Below are 18,212 nucleotides of genomic sequence, written 5' to 3' on the forward strand. Positions count from 1 at the left end.
TATTGTGGGGAGATGGGTCATTTCCTTAACCTGTGTCCTAAGAGGCCAGGAAGCTTCAAAAACCTAGATGAAGGTAGGGAGCTCCATTTGGGTCAAGAAGTTTCCTCTCCCCAAATTTCCTCCAGGATCATGGTTCCTGTAAATTTAATTTGGCCTTCAGGTTCTGTTAAGGTTTCCACTTTGGTGGATTCTGGGGTGGCGGGGAATTTCTTAAATGCTGCCTTTGCAAAGAAATTTAATATTCCCTTAACACATCTCGTTCCTCCTATCAGGATTCTGGCCATTGATAAAAACCCTTTGAAGTCTGGTGACAGTCCCATCCCCAGTCTCCTGGTAAGGTTGAGGGTCCAGTGGCCCCTCTTAGAGGGGGGGGGTAATGTAAGAACCTACCCTGGTGGTCTAGTGGGCAGCGGGGCCCACGCTGCATTCTTAGCGTGGACGCCCGCTGCGCCGATCCTGTCCTCTCCTTGCCGGCGCCATTCTGTCGCCTGCGCGACTCTTAAAGGCGCGCTGGCGTAATTGCGCCAGCGCTGGCGCAATGGTGGGAATTTGCGCATGTTTTGGCGCGAATTGGGACCCTATTTAAGGCCCATTCAGATCTGTAGCCAGTGCCCGTTATAGGATCATATCCTGTGGTTTCCTGAGCCTTGTGCAACCTGTTTCCGAATTGCTATCCTGGCTGTTCTTTCCGTGTTTGACCCAGCCTGTTCCTGGCTATTCTGACCTCTGTATCCTGATCCTGCCTGTTTATTGACTACCGAGCCTGCCTGATCCTGTCTGATTACCCGGTTTTGAACCTTTGCCTGCCTAACGACAACTCCTTCTGCTTGATCCAGTCTGTCTGATTACCTGGTTTTGACCCCTTGTCTGCCTGACGATCCTGTTATCTGCCTGTCCTGATCCGGTCTGTCCTGTTTCAGTTTCTACCAGACGCCTTGTTCCTTGACCTTCTGCCCAAAGACTCTTGCTATCCGGTCGTGCCCCTTTGCCAGCCAGAACATCTCGCCTTGTACCACTCGTTAAGTCCAGGTGGCACCCAATTAAGCTGAGGGCTCCTCCCGAAGCCCAAAGGTGGTCACACTACTGGTGAAGCTGAGACCAGTACTTGGCACTTGTTCTGGTATTGGGTGCCACTAGCCTTTAATCAAGGTGGAGAAAATGCCTTCCTGACTCCAAAATGGCAATCGGACTAGTCCCTGGATCAACTTGTACTATGAACTATCTTCCATAACCCTGTATTCCCTCACTTGCTAAAAAGCCATCAAACACATTTTTAGCCATCTTATGTATCAGCCTGTACAACTGATTCAGGGAGATAATTCCACATCTTCACAGCTCTCACTATAAGAATCCCCTTCTGAATATTTAGGCGGAACCTCTTTTCTTCTAATTGGAATATGTGACCTTGTGTCAGCTGGAAAGACCTACTGGTAAATAAAGCATTAGAGAGATTATTATATGATCCCCTTATATATTTATACATAGTTATCATATTACCCCTTAAGCTCCTCTTCTCCAGCGTGAACAACCCCAATTTTGCCAGTCTTTCCTCATAGCTAAAATTTTCCATACCTTTTACCAGCTTAGTTGCCCTTCTCGGTACCTTCTCTAATACAATAATGTCCTGTTTGAGCACTAGAGACCAAAACTGTATGGCATATTCTAGATGGGGCCTTACCAGTGCTCTATAACGTGGAAGAATGACCCCCCCCCCTAGTCCTAAATGTTGTAATGCATGTTTATGTCTTTCCATAATGTATAATTAAAAAGATAATTTTAGATAAGCACTATTATGGCAACTGCACAAATTCAGACATGTTGCAACATATACCAATTATGAGTGCTTTGGGCTATACAGTAAATTGTGGAATAATACAAGGCTTGTGTTATGTTTTGGGTAGCCGAGGTTGAGTAGAGTATAACAGTGTTTTATTAGCAGAGACTCACGCAGCAATTACACAACAGTAACTTTCACTTTTAACTGACAGGAAGTATGTACAGTATAAGTCTTGAGCACAGTGACATCTACAGGCCATCTGTATAAACACCACAGCTTGCATGTTGTATGACACCAGGGAAAATATTCTTTGATATTGGCTTGTGCCACTAACATCAAACAAAAACCTTGGGATAATGTCCTTTCTCTCCTGGTAATAATACATTAAGTAACATTACATGGGGATGCTCACCGTGCTGAAGAAGTGTGAAAAGATTAGGCTACAATCTACTGTTGACAGCCTCTGGATGTTATATCTGTGATGACACTCAACTGAAGAGTTGCCTTTGCTAAAACCTTTTACATTTGCACAAGAGATGTAATCCAGCAGGCCCAGACTGGCAATCTGTGGATTCTGGCATATGCCAGTGGGGCTGCTGTAAGATGCCACAGACAGTCACTGAAAATCCAGGGCCTATTATGAATCCCAGTCCAGGCCTGTAACCCAGCAATAAGAGCTTTTTTTTTTTTTTTTTTTTTTTTTTTTTATTCCTGCAGTAAGGCTCATCAGCTATCAGACCGGCAAAAATGTTGTCCACTATAAATAATTACCCATAAACTAACACATACTCAATGGCATACTGTACATCTTATACCAAAATCAGCCAGATATTCATCACACAGGTTTGAAGATGCCATCAGGTTAGGACCATATCAGCACTCTCCCAATGGGTCCCCGTAGGCCAGGGGTTCCCAACCTTTTTTGCCCATGAGCCACATTCAAATATAAAAAGAGTTGGGGAGCAACACAAGCATAAAAAATCCCTAAGGGATCATATAAATATAAAACAGTTTGGCTTTTATAAAACAGTACACATCTTTCTGAATAAAGGATCTGTAACAGGCATTAGTGACTGTGCAACATATGTACTGATCTGCAGGTGTAAATTCCTTGGCTGCTTTAGCTCACTACAGGCTGTATGCACTGGAGAAAGTATAAAACTATTGTGCAGTGGCATATAAACAGATCTCAATAAGTTTTTAAAACATTAGGCTAAGGACTACTACCTGAAAGACAACAGGAACATTAACTTAAAGGGCACCTGTTGGATGAAAATATTTTCCCCAACCAAAGGTTCAGGCTAATAGAGACCACACACGGTTGGGGGTAACAGCAGTTTTTTTTTTTTAAAAAAAATTGCCCCCCGCCAGAGCTAGGACACTCACACCAAGAGGGAGCTCCGGGTTTGAGCGCCGTGTTGGGACACATGCATGTGCATAATGAGCAAATGCTAAAAAAATTGCTGATGTCAGAAGCTCATCATGCGCATGTGCTCTGCACAACATGGCTGCTTGCACCGGGTGCTCCCTCCCAGTGTGAGTGTCCTAGTGCTAGGGGTAGGCAGAAGAGGCATGTGCCTAGGGCGCAAAGGTAAAGGGCTCCCTGGCTGCCCCTAGTTCCAAGCTCCTGATGTGAAGATGTCCCTCTCTCCTGCCTCTGACGCCGCTGCAGGTAACTACAGGAGCAGCCAAGTACCATCGGAGGACCGTTCCTGACTCTGATATATGGTAGGGAGCGAGCGTGTGCAAACATATGCATGCAAACGTGCACAGGGGAGCAGGGTGATGTGTGCACCCTGCCTTGGGCACTCCAGCAATTTAGCCCGGCACTGCTGGTCAGGGGCAATTCAAAAAACAAAAAAAACTAATGTTACCCCCAATTGGAGTGCTGGCTCTATTAGCCAACACCTTTGTTAAGGAAAATATTTTTGTTCAACAGGTGCCCTTTTATCATGTACACGGGAACTGGTGCATATTGGTTCCCTGGGTCCCCCTGCAGTAGCCGAGCAGGAAGTGTTCCTGGCAAAGATGTTCCTACAGGAAACAAAATGTAAGTAAGCACTGAACTTGTTTTATTACACAAACTTTATTGGGGGGGGGGGGTGCGGGAGTGAGGGAGAATGAGTTTAACAAGGGCAGTGCAAAGAAATAAAACTCATATGTTAAAGCCATAAAGACAACATAAGCAAAGTTAAGTTGGAAAAATCATAAATTATGTGATCACATAAAACTTTACTAAAGGGTACGGACGTGAACCTTTTAAAGTTATGCATTTGGTGTTCTGCTCTCACTATGAAGGACATATACTGTAGTACTCGGTCTACTGTAGCATTTTAGAATTAATATCTTTTCTCAGATCAAAATCCTGTATGAAACATCAGTTATACATTTCAGGCAATTGCCATACAAAGTCAATGAGATTGCTTCTAGGAGCTTTTGCAATTTTTATCTGGGCCAGTTAAAACCATGAGTTTTGAAGTGTTCCATGTTCCATTAAACAGTGACCGTGCTGGCAGTCAGCACTTTGTTTTTGTTGCAGATGAGAATTTTCCACACATAAAGGTTTGAAACTCTCTTACAGCTGTTTGTTTGAACAGGTCTATTTCTAGGCAGCAGGATAATGCCATGTTGCTCTGACAATCTGGACAAGATAATAGTAAGTAATTATATTGACCTGCCCAGTAAGTAACTGGTGCTGCAATAATTAACATCAATTACACCTTGTATATATGAATAAGAGCTTTCTGATGATGTCAAAATTATAAAAAATCGGAGGGTTTTATAGTCATATCTAGCTTTAGAAGACCAGGGAAAGAAAATGTAATCTTCATTATCCTGCACGATTAATTCAGTTCTATGTTTTAAAAGGATGAACTTGATGAATGTGTGTCTTTTTTCAACCAAACATACTATGTTACTATGTGTCATACATAGTAGGTGAGGTTGAAAAGACAAGCATTCATCAAGTTCAACCTTTTAGTCCGAGTAGCTGGATAAACATCCATTGTCTATATTCTAGTTAGCTTAAGAATTAAAAACCACTTAAATATCTAGAGAGTGTTACTAATTATGCTCACAGAGAACTTGCCCCCCTGGGATTTCTGCACTGAGTGCTGGATGAAAAAGACAGGACCCATCTCTGAATAATGTGCAAGGTGGAGGGATGGAGAGGGGACACCTATGTGCCTCCTCCTGCCCACCCTTCATCAATGAGGCTGCCTAACTCAGTCAGCACTGTAATAGTAAGGGGAGCCACAGGCCTCTGTGCTCATAAAGAGACAAAAAAAGGAGACAAAATAGATGAAAAACAAAATAGAAAACCAAAATGCAAAAATTCAGTATGTGGTCAGTGTACTGGTCCTTTAATCCCAGTGTTTGTTTCTCAATTAAACTATTTGGGCCACTGCTGGGGCATCAAGGAACTGAGATCCCAGAATTAACACTCTGGTACCTAATAGGCACACACAGACAAGTAGCACACACTCTTTGCTCTGTACACACTGAGGTCATACACAAGAGGTCACAGCTTCATTAAGCATTTAGTATATTAAGTCCCCTCCACCAAATGTGGCCCCGTTGATCACATGTAATTTTTTAAGAGCATCCACCTAAGAGGAGACCAGAGCACTTTTCCCTGCTCTCCCTGGTTTCTCTCTTCTCAGTGCACCCCATGGTGGCCCATACCCCAGGTTTCCGCACAAAGCCTGCTAGCCTGGGCATAGCCCCTTCCCTCTGGCACTTTTTCTGTCCCGAGTATTCCTAAAGGATGAGCCCAGAGCCATTTTCCCCGCTCTCTCCGAATGCTCTTTTGTCAGTGCACCCGTTGAGGTCTATACAACAGGTTTCAGTTAGTGATGTGCAGGCCAGCCTGATACCCACGGGACTTTCCGGACCCGTGGGTTTACTCCCCTCGCACCCCCTTCCGGGTCGACCTTACAAATGCTGGCTTCCGGTTTGAACTTTTATAGATGCGCGCCTGCTCGCCCCTGCCCCTTTCGTGACATCATCTGCGGGGCGGGTCTATAAAAGGAACCTGGAAGTTAGGCTTGGGCCGGCATGGGTGAAGGGAGGGCTGTTGGCAGACGGGTAGCATCACTAGTTTCAGTGCAAGCCTGACCATATTATCACAGCCTGCTAGCCTGAGCATAGCCCCCACTGGTGCTTTTTATGCCTTGCCGCATTATGCTGCTTCGAGTTCTGAAGTACATTCAGCCACTCCTGCTTGTGACCTCTGTCCTCTTGAAGAACTGAACCTGTACAGCTAAAGGGGTTGGGAAGATGGGGGGAAAAAACACAAAAAGTTTTTCTGGTTCCTCTTCTCCCCATCTCACTGTATAAGCTTTAATCTCCTCCTCTCATATCTGCTTTGAGCCAAAGAGAGGGTGGTTTTAAACAACCAACTAGAGAGACCCCCTCCCCCATTGGCAGTCAGCAACACAGAGCCTCTAGATCTAGTACAATAAGTCCCATGGGCCTCCATTTAAAGAACTGCAGACTTCTTTGTCATCCTAAGAAGCCAATTTGTATCATGGTAGTATGTCTTTAGTGTCTAAGGGACAGATTTATCAAAAAATTCGAGATTTTTTTGATTCAAGAAAAAAACTGTGAAAAACGCAAGCAAGAATATACAAGAATATTTTATGAATCTCGAATAGTTGGGTATTTATTAAAGAAAAAACAGCAAAGATATACCAGAAAACATAGCAAGTAAAAGCTCAGAAATAATTAAATAGGCCTCCTCACATATATATTAATGGTACTAAGTGTAACACATACACCTTTTTTGGAATACCTTTTTTGAATTGGGCACTTGAACATGGACCTACTATACTGATAGATATCATGTATATATTTGTAAGAATTTGTAACAGATATTTGGAAGGAGGTTCTATGCACTACAAGGGATACCTTTGTGTATATTTACATAGTAACATAGGTTTAAAAAAGACACACGTCCATCAAGTTCAACCTTTTAACTTTTTTTTTATAACCTGCCTAACTGCCAGTTGATCCAGAGGAAGGCAAGACCCCCATCTGAAGCCTCTACAATTTGCCTCAGAGGGGGGAGAAATCCTTCCTGACTCCAAAATGGTAATTGGACTAGTCCCTGGATCAACTTGTACTATGAGCTATCTCCCATAACCCTGTATTCCCTCACTCGCTAAAAGCCATCCAACCCCTTCTTAAAGCTATCTAATGTATCAGCCTGTACAACTGATTCAGGGAGAGAATTCCACATCTTCACAGCTCTCACTGTAAGAAATCCCTTCCGAATATTTAGGTGGAACCTCTTTTCTTCTAATTGGAATGGGTTATCATATAATATGATATAGTTATTATATCACCCCTTAAGCACCTCTTCTCCAGCCAGAACATCCCCAATTTGGCCAGTCTTTCCTCATATCTCATTTTTTCCATATCTTTTACCAGCTTAGTTGCCTTTCTCTGTACCCTCTCTAATACAATAATGTCCTGTTTGAGTGATGGAGACCAAAACTGTACGGCATATTCTAGTGCTCTATAAAGTGGAAGAATGACCGCCTCCTGACGTGAATCTATGCCCTTTTAATACAGCTAAATACCTTATTTGCCCTTGATGCTGCTGACTGGCATTGCTTGCTACAGCCAAGTTTATTATCTACAAGGACTCCAATGTCCTTGTCCATAATGGATTTGCCTAGTGCAGTCCCATTAAAGGTATAAGTGGCTTGGATATTTTTACATCCCAGGTGCAGGACTTTACATTTATCAACATTGAATCTCATTTGCCACTTGACTGCCCAGATTGCCACTTTGTCAAGATCCTGTTGCAAGGATGCCACATCCTGGATGAAATTAATTGGGCTGGATAATTTTGTGTCATCTGCAAACACTGATACATTACTTACAACACCCTCCCTTAAGTCATTAATGAACAAGACAATAAAAGTGGAACCAATACCGAGCCCTGAGGGACCCCACTAAGAACCTTACTAAAAGTAGAGAATGGACTATTAGCAACCACGCTCTGTACCTGATCCTGTAGCCAGTTTCCTTTCCATGTGCAAATGACTTCAATAATCCTAACAGACCTTGGTTTAGAAAGCAGTCTTTTGTGGGGCACTGTATCCCTGTGATCCCTTAACAAGCCTTCAAATAAGGATGTCAAACAGATGTCAAATTTACTGGCCTATAATTGTCTGGCTGAGTTCGTAATCCCTTTTTAAATATTGGAATGACATCAACTTTTCTTCATTCCATAGGTACCATCAGGGCCGGAACTAGGGGTAAGCAAAGAAGGCACCAGCCTAGGGAGCAATCATTGGGGGGGGCGCACTTCTCAGGGGGAAAAATTATATATTTTTTTAAAAAAAAATATACATGGGTATGCCTTTAATGATATATTAATCCTTAATAAAGTTGTGTTTTTTATTAATAAAACTACCAGCCCTAACCCACCCTGGTTTGTGTTTTGGGCTGTTTAACTTTTGAAGTTGTTCCCCAACCCTAGTGTGTAACTTGGAGCCTTCTATTCCGACGCTAACATGTTGTGCTGCCATACATGCGCTGTAGACTGTGGCGCATCAATGAATCCAATGAAAGAACTTGTGCGCCGAATGAGTATCTTGTGCTGATGGTGGGTGGTGACTGCTGCGCTTATTACTGGAGTGGAGTGTGAGGCTTTCTGGCTGCTGGCACAGGTAAAGGGGGCTTGGGTCATCTTGGGGCCAATATAAAATTGATGGCTAATGTAATGGCTGTGTACTGCTGGCACAGGTACAGATGGGGGCTTGAACCCCTTGGGCAGTATTGATGCTGCTGGCACAGGTACATGTGGGGGCTTTAACCCCTTAGGTAGTATTGATGCTGCTGGCACAGGTACAGATGGGGGCTTGGGCTGTCTTGGGGGCAATTGCTGATGGCTAATAGCTGTACTGGCACAGGTACATGTGGGGGCTTTAACCCCTTAGGTAGTATTGATGTTGCTGGCACAGGTACAAATGGGGGGCTTGGGCTGCATTGGGGTAATATTGGTGGCTAATGGCTGTGCTGGCACAGGTACAGATGGGGGCTTGAACCCCTTGGGCAGTATCTATGTATTTTGGCTACTGGCACAGGTACAGATGGAGGGCTTTGGCCTTGGGGCAATATTCATGGATATTGCCTGCTGGCACAGGTACATTTGGAGGCTTGAACCTCATGGGAGTTGTGTTAAAAGTAAAATGTTGTGGACATTCTAGTATTGGTGTTAAGTGAACCCTTCATTTGCATTTTGTTTGTTTATCAGGATAAAATTATCCTACCACTTAGGTTTTTCTGACATTTTTTTCGTGTACCTTATTTTTGTCTGTTAACATTACATTTTTGTATTTAAATGAATTAAAAGTTTTATTCATTAATGGGTTCTAAGCTTTCTTTATAAAAAAAAATGTAATGGTAATGTGGGAAATGATAATGCAGTACGGGGGGGGGGGGGCGCTGATTGAAGCCCTTGCCTAGGGTGTATGCCATAAGGCCCTAGAGCCTTGTTTACATGAATTTTTATTAAAGCTTTATGAATCATATCCTGAGTCAGCCACTGACTAGATTGAACTGAGCCATCAGTGCAGCTATGAAGTGAACCTGGGAACTCAGACTCCTCTATTGTATACACTGAATATAAGAACTGATTTATCACATTTGCCTGTATCTGTTACAACCATACTGGTACCATTATTTAATGGAGCAAGACTCTCAACCTGCATCTTTTTACTATTAATATATTTAAAAAAACTTTTTTAAATTCACTTAGGAGCTAAGGGCCTAAAATATAGTGTGCTATGGCTGCTTCAATAAAACAGGTAATAATATTGCAATGATCTGTTTTGTTCCTGTTTGACATTGGGGGCACATTTACTAAGCTCGAGTGAAGGATTCCAATGAAAAAAACTTTGAATTTCGAAGGCTATTTCGACCATCGAATTGGCTACTTCGACCTTCGACTACGACTTTGAATCGAACGATTCGAACTAAAAATCGTTCGACTATTCGGCTATTCGATAGTCGAAGTACTGTCTCTTTAAAAAAACATTGACTACCTACTTCGCCAACTAAAACCTACCGAGCACCAATGTTAGCCTATGGGGACCATCCCCATAAGCTTTCTTAACAATTTCTGATAGAATGAAAAACGTTCGATCGATGGATTAAAATCCTTCGAATCGTTCGATTCGAAGGATTTATTCGAACGATTTTTCCTTTGATCATTCGATCGAACTAAATGCGGTAAATGCTTCGACTTCGAATGTCGAAGTCGAAGGATTTTACTTCGATGGTCGTATATCGAGGGTTAATATCGATATTCGACCCTTAGTAAATGTGCCCCTATGACTTTAGGTTAAATTGGTTGAAATACAGCACCGCAAATCTTTCTTAAGTAAAAATGCCTTTATTTGGAACACTGGCAGGACCTGGATAAGCACGTTTCAGGCTACACAGACCCTTTTTTCAAGCTTATGACTTTAGGTGCAACACAAAAACTTTCCAATCAGCAGCCATACAACTTGGAATAGCTGTGCCTATGGAGATACACCTATTACACACTTCAGGGTCCCCACCATATGTGTCTGCTGTGGGATATTTAACCTCCTCTGTCTTCAGCTCATTGTAATTTAACACTTCTTTTATAGCAGCTTAAAAGACAAACAGCCATCGAATGACACCTGTGATGGGAGGGCAATGTGTCTATTGTGTTATAATGGCCTGTGGCAGATGAATACTTATGGCAGACTCACTAAGTACATCCAACTAATGATTTCTTAACGTCACTTAGAACATCTTTTCAAAAGCTTTTCAAACCTTCCCTGCTCTTTCTTCATTGTGCTTAAATAAAGCTAAATTAGATTCTCACTAATAGCTGCTACACTGCAACTGGATAAAACAATAACTTATGAGACATTTAACCAACAAAACAGAAAAATAGACTAAACTTTGGGCTATTGGGCTTATTGATAAAGGTTTTTTCCAAGATTCTATAAGCAATGTATTTTAAACAAATATGTACGTTATCTCATATTTCTAAATCATTCTTTATTATTTTCTTAGACTCTAAAACATTTGTCTGATCTAAACTGATGATAACCAATGGCTAATCTGCCAAAATTGTACGAAAATATAAATTTGCATATTATTGAAAAAAATATGCCAATAGTAAATAATAATAAATAATAATAAGTAATAAGTGTAATAAATAAACTACAATAAAAATTATTTTTACCCAGGAATCAAGATGTGAAGTTTAATTCAAGTAAATCTGTCCCTTATTGCATTCTGAACATGTGTTTTTCCATGTTTAAAATAAGACAATTTTTATTCTTTGTGTAACCAAAATTATACTGGGGGGCACAGGGGTGACCTTTGATAAATACACCACTATAATATTATACAGATAAATTGAGAGTATTTTTGCAAATACATTAAAAATGCAACTGGTACATAGCATGTGTCAGGACTGCCAGAAGCACCCGATGGCGCTGCTCACCTTCCCGGCTGTCGCGATGAAAATCCAAGATGGTGGCGCCCATGTTGAACACATGGGTGCAGCGTCGCTGCATGATGACGTCATCACTGGTGCCGGGATTTTGTCATAAAAGGGCGCCCTGGACACTGAAACCCTGTCCAATTATAGGTTTCTAGTGCTATAGAACCTGGTTGTGTTTTTGCTAATGCTATCCTGATTCCTGCCTGAAACTCTGACTTTGAACCTGATCTGCCTGCCTCCTGAAACTTTGCCTGGACTTTGACTATTCTCTTGCTTAACCCCTCGGATATAGGGTTGCCACCTTTAATAAAAAAACATTACCGGACAGTGGGGGCGGGCACCAAAAGGGGACGGTCCATGATGCAAAAAGGGGCGGAGCTACCTGGTGTGCCACAAAAGGGGCGGAGCAACATCGCAGAGATGTCCACAGCGCTGGAAAAAAAGGTAAGTTCTTTGCGAATTGGGGGCAGGCCAGGGGCTTTTTTTAAAGGGTATTACAAATTACCGACAACTGCATTGCCGGTAAATTTGTAATACCGGCCCCGGCCTTGGCAGGTGTTTTACCGGCTAGGCCGCTAAAATACCGGCTGGGTGGCAACTCTACTCGGATACCACGATCTTGGACTCTTGTTCCTGGCTTCCTCCTTGGTTCCGGACTACCCCCTTTGGGAGCCGCTAGGCCCCTGACAGCATGGGACCTTTAGGGCATTATTTACTAAAACCTGAATTTATTTCATATTTTTATTAAATCAAGCTCGACCCAAATCCCATCCACGATTTTATCTTATTTATCAATAATAAAATAACTTGAAAAAGTCAGGTCGGGAAAAGACTCAATAAAATCGACGAAAACCTGAATCATACAAATTTTTCGGATTTTAAGTCTAAATCACTCGATTTTTTTGGATTATTGGATGAAACCCAGCAAGGAGCATGATATCTTCAAATTGTAAAGGGGACATCTCCCATTGACCTCGACAGGTTTGAGATGGATTTTCGGATTTGTACTTTTTTCAGTTTGGGGTATAATAAATCTCTAAAAATTAATTTTTTTTCCCTCTAAAAATTCAAGTTTTTGCCCAAAAAAAACTCAACCAGAAAAAAATAATGTTTAGTAAATAATGCCTTTAGTCTTGAGGAACAGAGTTTATACCTGAAGCAACACAAGTGGCTTTTTACCACGATGGGATAGTCAAAGTATAATAATGCCGGGTAATGTTGTGATGGAATATTCACTTAATGCGTTTGACAGGGACTCAATGTCTTCTTGGAAATGTAACTTCCTTAAATTGTATCCAAAAGGTTCTAATAATTAGTCACCCACATGATTGTAGCATTCCATTTTCCATTTCTTTAATATCTCAGTGTTAGCGTAAGAAGGAATTCTGCTTTTTCTGCAATTTCTTGTATCACTTCTGAAATAAAGATCACAGAACTCTCTAAAGGTTGTTATTTGTGAGCTGATGGACGTAATGTAAGTTAATTTTACATTTTCTTATTACAGCTGGAAGTGTAATAGTGTAAAAATAACAATGGAAAAGGGTTAAATAACTGGGGAGGGTCCCTAACTGGGGAGGGTCCCTTAGGCATTCCCCCAGTGATTATATTTGCTAACCTGATACCCTGAGTCGGTGCTCCTGTCAGCAGAAAAGTGCAACAGCTCAGGGTATTTCTGTAGAAGCTCTTGTGGCACAATCTTCCTCATCTGTTATATATACAGATATGGGACCTGTTATCCAGAATGCTCAGGTCCTGGGGTTTTTCCCGATAATGGATCTTTCCATAATTTGGAACTTTATACCTTAAGTCTACTAGAAAATCATGTAAACATTAAATAACCCCAATAGGCTGGCTTTGCTTCCAATGAGGATTAATTATATCTTAGTTTGGATCAAGTATAAGCTACTGTTTTATTATTACAGAGAAAAATGAAATCATTATTTAAAATATGGATTATTTGGATGAAATGGAGTCTATGGGAGATGGCCTTTCTGTAATTTGGAGCTTTCTGGATAACGGATCCCATACCTGTATATATAATTTCAGGATGAGCAGACACATGGCGAAGAAGATGGAAATACCCCAGGCTGGTGCAGTTTTAGCAAACAGGATCACCAGCCCTGTGTAACAGGTAAGCTGTTATATCACTGGGGGGGGGGTATTGACTTTTTGTTCTCCTGTAAGGTCTCTTGAGATGGACTTGTAGCCTTATGATCTTATAATTTTCTTTGCTACTTCTTCTCTAACAGTTCTGTAATTCTCTTTTTTTATTCAGTGTGTTGCTCACAGACCATTCAAACTGGTTGAATCAGTGTTTCCTGCAGGAAAATTTACTTACAACTTGGGCATCACCTGACTGAAATCTAAACATTTCTTACAACTTCTATAAGGTGCCTATTTTAGAATTTTTGTGTGGAATAGATTTCAGGAGCAAGGGGGTTATTTACTAAAATCCTTATTTATCTCATTGTCCCAATAAAAAAAGCTTGACCAAACTCACATGCCTGATTTTGCCTTATTTATTAATAAATTAAATTGGATCGGTAAAAACCTCAAAAAAATTGAGCAAACACCCAAATCATACAAAGTTTTTGGGCTTTTCTCCTAAAAAGCTCTATTTTTCAAGTTTTTCCTGAAAACCCGCAGAAAAAATTGGATTTTCAGGCTAAACCCACAGAAGAACACGATAACTTCAGTTTGGGATAGGTGCCTCTCCCCATTGACTTATACATGACCTCGACAGGTCTGAGATGGCGGATTTTTGGATTCAGGCTTTTTGCAGAATTGGGGTATAATAAATCTCAAAAAAATCCTGAATAGAAAAATTTAAGGTTTAATAAATAACCACCTAAGAGAGTTAGCTAAGGTCCAAGATTATCAGGGGTGCTTCGCCAATGAGGCAAGCTGGGAATTTCGCCTCAGGTGGCAGCGCCCCACTAGGTACCAGTGGCGGCAAGAATGCAGCTCCTGGTATTTTAAGAGCCACATTTCTGAATTCCAAACTGGAAATTCGGCTCTCCTAATGCAGAGAGTGCAATAATGCTCTCTGGACCCCCCCCTCGTGGACCCACCCGAGACCCCCTCCGGCGCAAAAAGGTGAGCACATGTGGGAGGGGGGGCGGCAGCAACTGTAAGCCGATTCAGGCGGCGGAGGGGCCAGGATTGCCCCTGAAGGTTATATATGCAAAAAAGGTACAAAGAAAACTTTTTGAATCAAAGGTTAGTAATTAAATGAGATATCACTGTGCCTGCACATCAGGGGCGATCCTGGCCCCTCCACCGCCTGAGGCAGCAGCAGTTGCTGCTGCCCCCCCCTCCCCCGGAAATTCGCTCTTAAAGTACCAGGAGCAGCATTTTTGCTGCCCCTGGTACCTAGTGGGGTGCTGCCACCTGAGGCGACAGCCTCAACTTGCCTCATTGGCGAAGCACCCCTGCTGCACATAAATAATAATATATATATGCATGAACATCTTAATATAAGGGAAAAGGGAAATTGATTGTTATACATTGATTCATTATAAATGTAGGACTTAGCAGAAGCATAGTAGAAAACAACTATTTGGCTTGATTTGTGTAGCTTGAATCTGTAATAGAGAACTCTCTGGCATTTGCACTTTACCAGTGCACTTAAACATAGCTCAAACTAAAAGTAATTATTTAAGTATATAAATAAGGAGTTGTTGTACAGGTATGGGACCTATTATCCAGAATGCTCAGAGCCTGGGATAAGGAATCTTTCCATAATTTGGATCACCATCCCTTAAATCCACAAATATTAATTATTAAATAAACCCACTACGAATGTTTGCCTCCAATGTAGATTAATTATATCCTAGTTAAGATCAAGTACAAGGTATTGTTTTATTATTGCAGAAAAAAGGAAATCATTTTTAAAAGTTTAGAATTGTCTCTTTCAAATGGAGTCTATGGGAGATGGCTGTCCCATAATTTGGAACTTGGATAACTTTGGATAACGGGTTTCCTTATAAAGGATCCCATACCAGCACCTAACAGGGAGGGCTCGTATAAAAGGTGAATGTCCTTGGTAAATGTGGTGTGAGATGACCCCACACAATGGTCACAAATTGAGTTTATCCAACTATTTACAATGGGGTTTATTTGATTGATTTCCTGATATGGGGCCTCACTTGACATCCATATTTGTGTCCAGGGCCGGGCCAAGGTAGTTTGTCAGCCTAGGCAAGGGCTTCAATCAGCGCCCCCCCCCCCCTCCGTCCTGCATTACCATTTCCCACATTACCATTACGTTTTTTTTTAATAAAGAAAGCTTAAAAAACATTAATGAATGAAAGTTTTCATTTATTTAAATACAAATATTTAATGTTAACAAACAAAAATAAGGTACATGAAAAAATGTCAGAAAAACTAAAGCAGTAGGATAATTTTATCCTGTTAAACAAACAAAATGCAAATGAAGGGTTCACTTAACACCAATACTGGAAATATTACTTTTAACACAACTCCTATGAGGTTCAAGCCCCCATCTCTATCTGAGCCAGCAGCCAATATACATCCATATTGCCCAAGGTTCAAGCCCCCATCTGTACCTGTGCCAGCAGCCAATATACTTCCATATTGCCCAAGGTTCAAGCCCCCATCTGTACCTGTGCCAGCAGCCAATATACATCCATATTGCCCAAGGTTCATGCCCCCATCTGTATCTGAGCCAGCAGCCAATATACATCCATATTGCCCAAGGTTCAAGCCCCCATCTGTACCTGTGCCAGCAGCCATTAGCCATCAATAATTGCCCCCAAGGCCCAAGCCCTCCATCTGTACCTGTGCCAGCAGCAAAAATACATTGATACTGCCCAAGGGGTTCATGCCCCCATCTGTACCTGTGCCAGCACAACAATTAGCCACCAATATTACCTCAAGGCAGCCCAAGCCCCCCCATTCGTACCTGTGCCAGCAGCATCAATACTACCTAAGAGGTTAAAGCCCAGTAATAAACCCAGCAGCCACCGCCCACCAGCAGGACTTCTGTGTCTTCAGTGCAAGCTACTCATCCAGTGCACAAGTTCTCTCATTGGATTCATTGACGCGCCATATCCTACAGCACATGCGCGGCAGCACAACATGTTAGCGTTGGAATGGAAGGCTCCAAGTTACATGCTAGGGGTGGGGAACAACTTCAAAAGTTAAATAGCCCAAAATACAAATTAGGGTGGGTTAGGGCTGACGGATTTATTAATAAAAAAGGCGGCTTTATTAAAGGACCAGTAGCATAAACAATTTTTTTCAAAAAACACCAAGACAGTTTAAACTTTTAAATAGCAAAGCTTTTATTAAGAAATTACTTACCGATTCTCTGCATACACTCATGCGCCAATATGGCTCTCACTTTATAAGGATTACCGAAACGCTGAATATGGCACCCGTGAGCTCTGCTGCGCTCACTCCGCATGTGTGGTCAGTAATCCTACAAGGGACACAATTCTGGGGTAACACTTAGCAGGGGGAGGGATGGAGAGGGGCAAGTGGAGAGGGACCAGTGGGGATAGATAGATGTCCTTTTATATCATTAAAAGTTCAGTAGTCTGCTATGACAGGTAACTTTATTTTGAAAGTTGCACAGCACTGCTGTAACCTACGGGGATGTGAAACCTGCCAACTAAGTAGTATGGCGCCCAATGATTTTTGATGGTGTTCCTGACAGTGTATACAGGTTTCTGTTTAGATGCCAACATCTAATTTGGCCACATGTCAGAAAAGGTCATATGCCAAATTAATGTGTGTGTGTTTGGTATAAAGTATTTTTTTTGTGTTTTGTTTGAACTGAAGGAACAAATTGTAATTTAAATTTTCTCCCTTTACTTTGAACTGTCTTACAATTCAGAGCAATGAATGTGCTGGCGTAACAAAGGCTGACCTAGTTCGAAGATCAGTTCTCTTAATAACTCTAATAATTAACGCGTATCGGTGTTTTCTTTGTGCATGTCAAGGGAATAAATTGTTCAACAGTACTGCAGCATTGATGCCAAGAGATTTGTATCCAGGTCTAAGCTGTTATTTTCCTTTGACCTCAAACTGGCATTGCAGCTTGATCTGATTGGCAGAAATCATAGTGGCAAGTGAGTATCAAGTTCTTTTGAGCTGTAGGAATGTGACTAGAATGGGTTAATAAACACAATAACGGTAAAATGAGAGCTGCTATTTGAAAGGTATATTGCATTGCTAAATATGTCCAGAACTGGTGGAACATTTCCAAGTTGCAAACAAACCTAGATCTGCACTGCATGATATGGGGTAGTTTAATAGTTGGTTTATCTTTGAATATCTCCAGACACTCAAATTGTTATATGTGGCAAGCATTCATTTGGAAGGAGTGTCTCAGTGGGCAAAGTTGTAGGTACTGATTCAAGCAAAACTGCATTTGGTTTCACCTTCATGTAAAACATCTCTCCCTGCACCCTAGCATTTAAATTAACTTTTAAACTTTATGTGGATAGAATTTTTATTAGAACAATAACATGCAAGACTAGTATAACTGTGTTATTGTTAGCAAATATATGTAAATAGAATGTTTACATATGTATCCAAGGGATTTAATTTATTTTCATATATTTTTACTTTGTTAATAACTTATCAGTCAGCATAATGTGCTTTTCTGTAGTATAACAGCATTAAAGCAGGGGCAACTTTCACAGAAATTCTGCTAATTGCACTTTTTTTTTTACAAAAGTATTTGTATTTTTTTTTTAATATTGCAAAACACACATGAGTTTCTTTCCGGGTTTGGGGTAGACCTTTGGAATTGGGTGTTGCTGTCTTGTAGAATAAATATTGTGCCAAGCTTGTCCTGTTTCTGCCAAACTGATAAGACACATGTTCTCCTCTACTGAGCACCCACAGAAGCTCCGCTAGCCCCAAATAATAATGACAGTTTTGTATGTAATTTTACAATTTGTCACC

Source organism: Xenopus laevis, chromosome 9_10L, assembly GCF_017654675.1.
Source record: "Xenopus laevis strain J_2021 chromosome 9_10L, Xenopus_laevis_v10.1, whole genome shotgun sequence".
Lineage (NCBI taxonomy): Eukaryota > Metazoa > Chordata > Amphibia > Anura > Pipidae > Xenopus > Xenopus laevis.